Source organism: Dromaius novaehollandiae, chromosome 7 (genome assembly GCF_036370855.1).
Source record: "Dromaius novaehollandiae isolate bDroNov1 chromosome 7, bDroNov1.hap1, whole genome shotgun sequence".
NCBI lineage: Eukaryota > Metazoa > Chordata > Aves > Casuariiformes > Dromaiidae > Dromaius > Dromaius novaehollandiae.
This window is the reverse complement of record NC_088104.1, coordinates 34,596,837-34,609,359: the sequence shown is the minus strand read 5'-3', so window position 1 is coordinate 34,609,359 and position 12,523 is coordinate 34,596,837. Positions and strand designations below refer to the sequence as shown.

At 36.5% G+C, this 12,523-nt stretch overlaps 1 long non-coding RNA gene across 1 annotated transcript in view; it reads right to left on the bottom strand.

Annotated features, from left to right (window-relative positions):
* LOC135328875 (uncharacterized) overlaps window positions 1–12,523 on the bottom strand; it is a 76,744-nt gene that overhangs the window by 22,700 nt on the left and 41,521 nt on the right. The window contains exon 3 of the long non-coding RNA XR_010390027.1: window positions 9,921–10,005. This is a non-coding gene — a long non-coding RNA (uncharacterized LOC135328875). The remainder of the gene's footprint in view (window positions 1–9,920; window positions 10,006–12,523) is intronic.

Here is a 12,523-nt window from a genome sequence, read left to right as displayed (position 1 = left end):
TCCTGAATTACTAACATAAAGCAGGGTTCTCGGCAGTTTTGAGGCATGCTCTGCAGCACTGAGACATGCTCTAACATGTATCATGAGACTGCATGTGATCTTTTAGGATAGCTATTTTTCCTTTGGAGACAAGCGCTGGGATTGAAGTGTCAGTTGCTGAGATGTGCTCATAGTTGTGCTACTGCCTGACATGGTACATATCTTTGGATGTTACCTATAGCAACTGTGACTATGGCAGGCGTTGTCCTGTCATATTCCTCTCCTGAGTTAGAGATGCTTCCACAATCATAGGCTGTGCTTTCATATTCAGCGGCAGAGCTGCTTATACTGCTGTAACCAGACCCAAACCTGACTGAACTCTCTAAACTCACCTCTGGCTGCCAGTTCCTTCCTTCAATCTAACACCTCTGTTTTGCTGTCAGAGCTGTCAGTCTATGGCAAAGCTGTAAGTCAAACTCCAAACTAATTTGGCTGAAGAATAAGGCCCCTCCCTTGAAAATGTTATTATTCAACCAAACTAGAGTCCTGCTCTAGTTCACTGATCAGCAGCTTTAACAGCTATGGGAAGGAGCAGTGGAGGGAGAGGAATATGTAACAGAGTTTGGGGCATTTCTTATGCTGGCACTTTCTGCAAGAAATGCGTGAGGCACAACAACCTTACCAGATTTTGAGGCTAAGGGCAGACAAAAATTCCATTCTGGATTCTGTATAGACCTGCTCACAACAGCTACGACCATAATGATATTTAAAGTCAACTAAGAGTTTTGAACTGGGCTCTGCCTATAGATTAATCAAATTGCAATCATGTCAACAATGATGTTGGTTTGCAAGACCTTTATAAAGACAAAGCCTCTACTGATACCTACTAAAATGTAAAGAGTCTAGAACAAGATACAGAATCCTGCAATAGATTTTGTACAGTCTTGACACTAATTTACCACATTTTGTTTTGAATTCTACAAAGAAAAGTAACAGAATTATAGAAAGCTATGTTTCCAGGCTGCAAGTTTGCTCACTGTGAACCTATTTCAACTTTTACTTAATGGCACAAATTCAAAAATCTAGATCAAAAATGTTTTCAGTAGTCCTTAAATATAGATGTTTAAACGCACCTGAAAATATGTTGTGCCACATATTGACCAGAAATTATAATGCACATGCACATTACATTGTGCATAAATACCACCTGCTTTGATAATAGAAAACTTTCTACAGCTGAACAATGACTTCAGAATGTGCTTATTTTTCTATTGGCTCACTTATACAATCTGTTTAATGTCTGCAATTAAAGTGAAATCTTGCTCTGTAAGCTGTTCTCAATTAAAAGTGCTCCATTATATCTTCTTTCTTATTAATTTTCATACCAAACATACATTTTACAAACAAAAGACTAGTGTGGAAAATATATCCTAAAGTATGGCAAGCAAGCCTTTCTTGCACAAACTCTAGTAATAAAGATTTTTAACAAATCAGTTCAGAAATTCACATGCCTCTTTGCTTTAGTTTTTCATTTCATGAGTCTAGTGATTTCTAGGGACTAACAACATGCTACATCTGAAGTACACACCAAAAATAAATATTTTGCAAATTCTAATTAAAAATTAGTAGAATTTATTCATCTCGTAACTTTGCAGGAAAACATATTTTTTGTAATTGACCAAATACATGAATTGCAAATCCCAAGGTATTTTTAGAGAGTGACAGTTATAAGCAATTTAATATTTAGACATCCCCCTTAATCCTGGACTGAATGACTAAATGACCACTGCCTTCACTAGGTCACAGAAGAAAGCAGGAGAGAAACATACACACAGCTGTTGTCGTAAAGTTAGGGTAAGCAGACTATGGACTGAATGTCCAATATTCCTTTAGGAAGGAGCGGCCTTAAAATTTACTGGCCACTGGCTTGATAACCAGGCATAGAACAGCAGGAAGATATTCTGTTGTGAATAATTTATCTATGACTTCTTGAATCAAGAACGCATTCTTGGGGTCTGCTCTAGCATAAGTACAGTTATGTCACAATCCATATTCAAGGTTCACTGTAAAGTTATGTCTTGCCTTATACATTTTCACATGCTCAGCTAGAAAGCATAATATGTTTTGTGTTGCATCTGTTCTAAACAGTAGAAATGCTGAACCTAACCAATCTTGCCTGCATGCACTCAGCTCTGATCTCCATGTTCCTTCTATGGGCATTATTTTCTGTTCAATTTCTTTATGCTTACTAAAGCATTAAAGCCATACCAAAGGCTTCCTTCCATGTGTTCTTCCTTTTGAATTCTGGGCTGCCAAGTTATTTCTCTGGAAAAACAAACATGCCTCAGAACTTTTCAAAGAAATAGTGTGATGAATATATTTTGCTTTTTTTAAACCTTCACCTAACTCTAAAAATGACTGACTGAAGGGACTTTACCCTGCAGTTCAGAAAAACAAAACCAACCTTACCAAATCAAATAAACCTCAATCCTTCCCCCATAAGTAAGCAGAGTAACTCCAAATTAATCCCCAATTTTTTTAGAAAGCAAATCTAATCAATTTAAGCCATTGTGAAAAATATACTTGGATAAAATTGTGACATTACTATTAATCATGCTTATTTTGGAGAGCATGGGGGAATGAGACTCCTCATATTCACACAGTAAAACAATAAAAACTTGTACGCAAAGAAGTTACCCAGAAAAGGTACAAAGAAAGGGCTGTGGACAGATGGAAAGCGTTTTGTAGCCTGGATTCTGTTCAATAACCAGAACTCTTCCATGCCTTAGCTATAGTGTTTTCTACTACTAAAGGTATAATCAAAAATCCAGTTTAACGACTTATTTTAACAGGCTTTGACAGAGGACATTATGCAACACAAGGTTTTATACCTGGATATAAATATTATATAGAACAGCTATGCATTTATTAAATAATCATATCAAACTGTTCATATAGTATTTACCACATGATACAGAACCTACAAAAATAAAATGCAAAAGATCTAGACAACAAAAAGAATCTGTTATCATCTCTATTTACAACTGTGTAGAAGTGTTTGATTTGAAACAGCTGGGATTGTCTATCTAATTGATTCAAATGTGCATTCAACTTGTTGTTTAGATCATTGAGTTGATTATGTAAATGAGCTTTCTATAGAAGATGATGAGTATGTTTTTTTCCCTTGGGTTCTAGTGTGATATGATGATGATAAAACAAGTGTTACCAGCAAAATAGGAGCAGTGGTTAAAAGTGTTTGCCTTTGACCACAAAAGAGCAGCTATGCAAAAGCCTGTGTTCCTCATTTCCCAGAAAAGCTGTTAGATAGTTTGATTTAAATGGAATAAAAGGGTTTTTGAAGATTTGTAGGTCTATGTGGTGTGGTCATAAAAAGCAAAAAGAAATGTTTTCAATACAGGTAAATAAAATTTCTGTAGATTCTCAACTTAAAAAAAATACTGTATTATTCATTATACGGATTTCTTATAGCACACTGAATGATATACAAATCTACAACGCTTTCGGATAAGGGTGCATCATGGGATCCTGATGGAGTATGAACTGGTTTGCACTTCCATTGATTTCAATGGTAGTTTATGGCCATGGAGTTTAAAAATCTTGCAAGTGCTACAAAGAAGCTTTAGAAGAGTGTCACTATCACTCAGTTGTCAACTTTCCTAAAGAATAATTTCACCATTAATTTGTTAGTTTTCTAGAACTGAGTCTCCTGAATTGGATATCACCAAAGAAAAGTAAAGAATCCCTTCCAAATGAATAAATTAGGATTTCTAGACAAAGCTCTTTTTCAGTTAATATACATAGTTGAGCATGTTTAGTGATACTAGCCTTTGGACTGTGAAGTCCCAGGTATTAATCCTGTTGTTAGACCAACAATAAATAGATTCTAAATAGATTAACAGGTAAAATCAAAGCAATATACATTTAAAGATCAAATGCAGAAAGAAAAATAAATATTGAGATTAGATTATTTTGGTATTCTCCATCATTTTGATTTATAGTAATTATAAATAAAAGAGTACATAATCCATAAGTACATGCTTGATATTTTTATTAGTCTTTATATTTGAATAATCAGAAGGTAAATTTTATTCTGGAAGTCTGAGTACTTCTGTATTACTTGATTTACAGTTTTTTCAAACTGCTAGCTTCCAATTCTAATTTCCAAACTTCAATTTTTTTTTAATTACTTCAATGCTCAAATAAAGTAGGTTAAAACAATTACACATCATTTCAGCAATAGATATTTTTAACTTCAGCTTAATTAATTTTAAAACTTGGAACTGGCACTATGTCAATTATCAATTTTTGCATTTAAGTATTCTATAAAACAGAGTACTAGCCTCATTTAAATAGTGGGTATTGATGTACATGACAGACTGTACTTCTAGAACAGTATGTTGCAATTAGCATAGCAAGCTGTAGTATGGCAGTGACAGTGGAAATTAAAGAATGAATGCATTAGACTCAGCCAGACAACTCCAGTGCATCTCCACTGAGTTCACTTCTGTGCATTTAAACCAGAAAAGAATTTAACTCAGCTTTCAAATGACAATTCGATGTTTTCATCACATTAGTTTTACTGCTGAATCCCAGTTTCCTGATATTTCAAGATGTAATATCAGCAGGTAGGTAGTGTAAAAGAGCATGGCTGAAGAATCAGTCCAGTAACGTCTTCCCTGGAAAAATCTTTGGTTTCAGAATAGTGCAGCCATGTATCTATTATTTACAGTATAACAGAACTTACCCTGGGCACTAAAGAGCGAACACATTTGACTGAAGAATGTTTTTGTAATTCTTTAATACATGAAAAGAATTGTTATAATAGAGATGGCCAAATGTATGCAGAAAAATGAATGCATATAGCATCTGTGATTTCTAGTAAGAGTCACCTGTGGCCATGTAAACACAGACCCACTGAACATATTTATCAACTGAATAGCAATTATGGTTTGGTTACTTGTGGGCATTCAGCACATATTTCTGTGACTTACTCAGTTTTCATGTTCACCCTTCACGTAAATTTTTAAACCTAGCAAATGCTTGAAGTCCTATTTCTTGGGGTATCTTTGATACACAGAATCCAGTCTTTTGAAAAGTCTCTAAGGTAATTTTGATTTGTAGCCATTACTATTCAACAGATATTGTAGCTTAGGAGGCCAGAGATCACTCACCGCAAGCTCTACTACTACTGAACTCATGCCAGTCATGACTACTACAGATATTTATTCTATCAGCAGATGGAAACTTCATGGGTCATTTTTTCCTTCTTCCCAAGGGTAAATATCAGTTTGAGACTTGAAAACTTGCTTTCTTGTCACTAGGCCAAAATTCTGACCTAATCGGTAACGGCAATATTTTAGGCTAGGCATTAGGGAATCTTCTAATACATTAGCTGCTGACTCAAGCATATGTCCATGAAACCAGGGAAATATAAGCATATCTCATTTTATTGCGCTTCGCTTCATTGCGCTTCGCAGATATTGCAGTCTTTACAAATTGCAGGTTTGTGGCAACCCTGCGTCGAGCAAGTCTATCAGCGCCATTTTTCCAACAGCATGTGCTCACTTCATGTCTCTGTGTCACATTTTGGTAATTCTCACAATATTTCAAATTTTTTCATTATTATTATATCTGTTATGGTGATGAGTGATCAGTGATCTTTGATGTTACTATTGTAATTGTTCTGGGGAGCCACGAACTGCGCCCATGTAAGACGGCAAACTTAATCAATAAACACTGTGAGTGTTCTGACTGCTCCACTGACCGGTCATTCCCCCGTCTCTCTCCCTCTCCTCGGGCCTCCCTATCCCCTGAGATGCAACAATATTGAAATTAGGCCAATTAATAACCCTACACTGGCCTCTAAGTGTTCAAGTGAAAGGAAGAGTTGCACATATCTCACTTTAAATCAAAAGCTAGAAATAATGAAGCTCAGTGAGGAAGGCATGTCAAAAGCCGAGACAGGCTGAAAGCTAGGCATCTTGTGCCAAGTAGCTAGCCAAGTTGTGAATGCAAAGGAAAAGTTCTTGAAGGAAGCTAGAAGTGCTACTCCAGTGAACACACGAATGATAAGAAAGTGAAACAGCCTTATTGCTGATATGGGGAAAGTTTTAGTGGTCTGGATAGAAGACCAAACCAGCCACAACACTTCCTTGAGCTAAAGCCTAATCCAGAGCAAGGCCCTAACTCTCTTCAATTCTATGAAGGCTGAGAGAGGTGAGGAAGCTGCAGAAGAAAAGTTTGAAGCTAGCAGAGGTTGGTTCATGAGGTTCAAGGAAAGAAGCCATCTCCATAACATAAAAGTGCTAGGTGAAGCAGCAAGTGCTGATACGGAGGCTGCAGCAAGTTATCCAGAAGATCTAGCTAAGATAATTGATGAAGGTGGCTACACTAAACAACAGATTTTCAATGCAGATGAAACAGCCTTATATTGGAAGAAGATGCCATCTAGGACTTTCACAGCCAGAGAGCAGAAGTCAATGCCTGGCTTCAAAGGACCGGCTGACTCTCCTGTTAGAGGCTCATGCAGCTGGTGACTTTAAGTTGAAGCCAGTGCTCATTTACCATTCCGAAAATCCTACGGCCCTTAAGAATTACACTCTATGTACTTTGCCTGTACCCTATAAATGGAACAACAAAGCCTGGATGACAGCCCATCTGTTTACAACATGCTTTACTGAATATTGTCAGCCCACTGTTGCAACCTACTGCTCAGAAAAAAAAAGATTCCTTTCAAAATATTACTGCTCATTGACAATGCACCTGGTCACCCAAGAGCTCTGACGGAGATGTACAATGAGATAAATGTTGTTTTCATGCCTGCTAACACAACATCCATTCTGCAGCCCACGGATCAAGGAGTAATTTCAACTTTCAAGTCTTATTTTTTAAGAAATACATTTCATAAGGCTATAGCTGCCATAAACAGTGAGTCCTCTGACAGATCTGGGCAAAGTAAACTGAAAACCATCTGGAAAGGATACACCATTCTAGATGCCATTAAGAACATTCGTGATTCATGGGAGGAGGTCAAAATATCAACATTAACAGGAGTTTGGAAGAAGTTGATTCCAACCCTCATGGATGATTTTGAGGGATTCGAGACTTCAGTGGATGAAGTAACTGCAGATGCAGTGCAAACAGCAAGAGAACTAGAACTAGAACTTAGAAGTGGAGCCTGAAGACGTGACTGAATTGCTGCAATCTCATGATAAAACTTGAATGGATGAGGAGCTGCTTCTTATGGATGAGCAAAGAAAGTGGTTTCTTGAGATGGAATCTACTCCTGATGAAGATGCTGTGAACACTGTTGAAATGACAACAAAGAATTTAGAATATTACATAAACTTAGTTGAGAAAACAGTGGCAGGGTTTGAGAAGACTGATTCCAATTTTGAAAGAAGTTCTATTGTGGGTAAAATGCTATCAAACAGCATCACATGCTACAAAGAAAGCCTTCGTGAAAGGAAGAGACAACTGATGTGGCAAACTTCATTGTCTTATTTTAAGAAATTGCCACAGCCACCCCAACCTTCAGCAACCACCACCCTGATCAGTCAGCAGCCATCAACATCAAGGGAAGACTCTCCATCAGCAAAAAGATTATGACTTGCTGAAGGCTCAGGTGATGGGTAGCATTTTTTAGCAATAAAGTATTTTTTAATTAAGGCATGTACATTGGTTTTTTAGACATAATGCTATTGCACACTTAATAGACTACAGTATAGTGTAAACAATATGCATTGGGAAACCAAAAAATTTGTGTGACTCTTTACTGCAATACTCACTTTATTGCAGTGGTCTGGAACCAAACCCACAATATCTCTGAGGTATGCCTGTACTCCTTTTGTCTTTGATATCGGAGTTTCATCTTGCATATTCAGTATCAAAGCTATACAACATGCAGTTATTTTTGCCAGATGTTATGTCATTTTTACCTTTGAGAACAGTTTTAATATACCATGGATGCGCCATTAGAAAAAAAATTGACTCTAACATGAGTGCTATGCTACATAAGGCACACCATGAACAACTGTGAACCAGTATGTTTTCAAACATATTATTATGATATTGGTGGATTTGCAAAAAAAATTATATCAGGAACCTGATAGACAATGCAGCTTCCAGCATTCAGAGGTCAAATACGACTGACTGACTATAACCAGGCCAATGAAGCTATGGCTAAAAGAGCGCCCTTTATGCAATGTGCTGCCAGGATTCATCGGACATTGTGAGTGACTATAGTACTACATGTCACAAACTGGTATGTCTCTGAGCATGTGTCATGTACTACACAGATAGAAAGGGATGGAGAAAGTTTAAGGCCCACTTCCTCTGGTTTTCAAACTCATCTGAAAATGAAAATACTAAAAATACAATACCATTGACATGCCTCTGATCTACTTGGAGCAGCCAACTGTTAGGAGAAAGGACATGTCTACATACTCATGCTTTTAGTTTCTCTCCAAAGATGCTGAGGCTTTGAAAAATAAATGAATTAAACCTGTATTTTTTTTCCAAAGCCACTTATAACAATTTAAAGTAATACATCGTCTTAATTCATAGTATTATTTTATGCTCATATGTGCCATGATCTGAAAGGAGAACCAAATTAAATTTAATCATGTCTTACTTCATTTGACTATATAAAATGACTTAAGCTATTGGAGCAAGCATGTAAAAACAAAGCCAGCCCTGCAGTGTCTGCCAGCCTGCGAGTTCCAAGTTTTTCTTGTTGCTGCCGTAACTCTATTATGCTGGTCACAGTAACATTAAAAGTTGGTAAGGGCTTTTCCTCACCCATACATAGTTATAAACTGGAAAGTAGTGGCCCAGGCAAACAAGATCCTGTGCCGCAATGGAATCAGATTTGATTCCACATTTTCACCCTGTAACAGAAAACCTGTATTCACAGTGATATTAATGTGTTGCATAGATGGAGCCTGATCCCAAGGCCTGAATAACAGCAAGGTTTTATTTAACACAGATAGCTGGATTCTATTAGGCAGGTTATCTTTTGGAAGCTATGCACCAGTGCCTAGACTCCAAAGGCATTCTAGTATCCTCCCTGTCACTTGCCTGCTCTTGGATGTTGGAAAAGTTACTTCACCTCTCCATATCAATTTCTCCATTTGTGAAAATGGAATATCATCAGTGATCAGTACAGCACTTTGGGATCCTACAGTTCACTAGCCAGGAGTAACATGGTATTACTACTACTACTGCAAAGCCATACATATTACTGTGTGCTTAGTGCTATATTGAACTGTCCAATCATAATCAATGTCTTATGATTACAAGTACTGTAACTTTCTGAAATGCAAGAGTCACATAAACTGGGCCCAATTCTAAACCTTTAATGTCCTATTAATTAAAAAATGCCTACTTGGGTTAAGAACTGTTCCTTAGGAGGAAAGATTTATAGGACTAGGCTTTATTGTAAGAAATAAAATGCTGAAAAACTGTTTTTAATTCTTCATGCATTAAAATAATATTCCTGAGAACCAACTATATACAGAATTGCAGATTTGTATTTAGCTCAAATTAACAAGAGGGAGGATCCTGATTTTAAACATAGCTAAAGACTGTCTGAGCTCTGCAAACAATCTGAGGCACACCTTCCTCTCATCTCATCTGAGAACTGCAACAGATGTACACAGCTTAGTTGCTATTTCAAGATTCATGTATTTTAAAATATTCCTGTAGGAATATTTTAGGACACTACTTCTTGCACATAGTCTTACTTTCACTCTGTCTTGCATTTAGCATTTGAATACTGTTTCACTTGCAAATATGTGAACAATACTTTGTTTTTAGAGAACCTGACTCATTACCTTTTCAAGGAATACTTTCTCATTTTCTAAGAATTTTCCTCACACTGTTTGTTTTCAGAACTCTGTGTTATACAGCCACATTCTTACCTTCTGGGTCTGATGTCTTCCCTGAAGAGATTTGATTGTATTTTACTTCAGACTCCATAAAATGTGCAACAACTGATGTTCCAGGCTGAAGAAACAAAGGTATCAACGATCGTCAGAAAAACACGTATTTCACATGACATTCAAGATTTCAGATTTATCAGTACTGAAATCAAAGACATGGAAAGATAGACCATCTGAAATGTTACCTCAGATCCAACAAAACACAACAGCTCAGTTCAATAAAAGATGACTAGATATTTTTCAGTGTTGAATCTCAGTACATAAATAGAGAACCAGTTCTTGTATTTTTCTGCTCAAACTACAGAAAAGCTGATTCAGAAATCATACAGATATTCCCTATGTTTAACATTTAGAGGAGATGATATGTGTCTCATGCTGATGTTACTCTCTACATTATCCATTTTGTAATTAAGGGAACAATGTACTTACTTCAAGTCCTAAAATTCTACTAAATAAGCTTTTTTGCAGTTTTGTCTCAGAAAACCTTATCTAAGGCCTACAGAGACCACATAGAATCAACAGAAAGGTCTTTGTGGACTTTGCTGGTCCATGGAGTAAAATCTCAAAATAAACAACAGAACTGAGAAAAAAATGTAGACTATTGCACAAGTTACTTTAAGAAGCAAAAAGGAAGTCAAAAGCAACCTAAGAAATGAAGAAGTTGCACTGCACTTTGAGTCTATGCGCTACATTGCAAGTAATCTGTTTGTTGGAAGGTAAACAGTCATCAGTAACAATATCTAGGATCGAGATGCTTAGATATCCTTCTTCAAGACTCTAGTAATTTCTAATTACTGGGAAGTCACATGAAAAAATATGTAAATATTAGGTGGGCACCTCAGCCTATGAATGACTTAACTCTCTTCCGTATATGAAGTAGAAGCTCAGGAGAGAACTCACAAAGGCCAGATGATGATTCTTCATTCCAGCATTATACTGGATATTACATATAATGAAGGTTTATCAATAGCAGTAGCCTCTAGCTTTGAGAGAAAATGAACCTCTGCAATTGCCAACATTAAAAAATCCTCTCTGCAGTCAACCAGGTGTTGATATCCACTGCCATAAATGTACTTGAAGTAACGACAGTATACACAAGCAGTAAAGTACGGTAGTCAAAGACATTTGGAATTGATTGACTTGGTCTTTCAGCATAAGAAAACAGAATTTAAAAGGAAATGAGTAAAACTGCTTTCTATCAAAGCTTCCTTATGGGAATCAAATCACATACAAATGAGAACTGATGGTAATTATTATAAATCAGAGCTAGAAATTGTAGAAAGCAGTAAGGAAAGCAAAAAGACACTGAAAGAAGTCTACAGCTAGCAGAATCAGAGCGTATAAGAACTGATTTTTAACTATATCAAGAACAAAAGAGTTCTAGAATGGTTCTGATCCACAATTAAATGCAGATGATGAAAATGACAATAAAAATGAAGAAATGTACACATCCCTGTCACAGAACGAAAATGACATTTTCCATTCAGTAAAAAATAAAGAGCATGTTTAAAAACTGTACTAAAATTTGTCATGTTAACAGCAGATCCATTTCTAATTTAAAGAGAAAAAAAGTCCATATTATAAATAATTTAAAATTAATTTGCCAAGGATGTCTCTGAACTATTGAGACTGGCTTGAACAGCTCTTGGAACAATGGAGAATTATCCTGGTTGGTGATGTACTTCTATCACCGGAAATCTGAAAACCGAGATGTAAAGCTTTCCTCGAAACATACTGCAGTTGAAGAAGAAATTAATTTAGTGAAGTCCTATTTGTATTTTACAGAAACCAAGATTAGATGGTTAATTTGTCTCTTCTTGCTTTATTAACAGAATTAATCCTAGATGATTTTTTGTAACATTTTGTAACAGAACCAAAAGCCTAACCTATGGATGAAACCTCCATGTGAAAAGAAATCTTACACCATCATGCTCAATTACCTGTGGTAACTCTTTAATAATAGGTGGGTAATATATGATCCAACATTCACATTTAGGCACTCTACGGTCAGGCTATTGGTAGGCCAGAACTTTATTTTTAGGACTATCTTGATTACAAAAATGTCTAGGTATCAAAACATAATAGCTGTTCATGGTGAAAAACCAAACATGACTTTTCTCCTCCTCTGGGAATTGTTTTTAGAAGTCATGAGGAGGTAATCACACTCTACCTTAGAAACTGATGCACCTTGATATAATTTGCAGGAAACAGCACAATGATGCAATAGGAAAACAAAACCTGTAATGAATTATAACACCACTAGGAAAACACTGCTAGTGCAAAAAGGAAAGTCAGGTGATTTACAGTATTTCAGTAGCTCCTTAACTTTGACTGGAGTATCAATTTATCTGTGGAGCAAAAGCAAATTTGTTTCTCAAAATAGCTAAGAGAAAGCACTTTCTTTTTACATTAAAGACATGTAGAAATTCTCAAGGCAACATGGGGGGGGAAAGGGAAAGCGTACGAGAGAGATGGAGAGGGAAAGTGTGTGTGTGTGTGCGCACATGTGTGAGAAAGTGTGTGTGTGAGAGAGAGATGTTAGTAAAGCTCCTGATACCAGTGTTACCATGTCAGATCCTGGC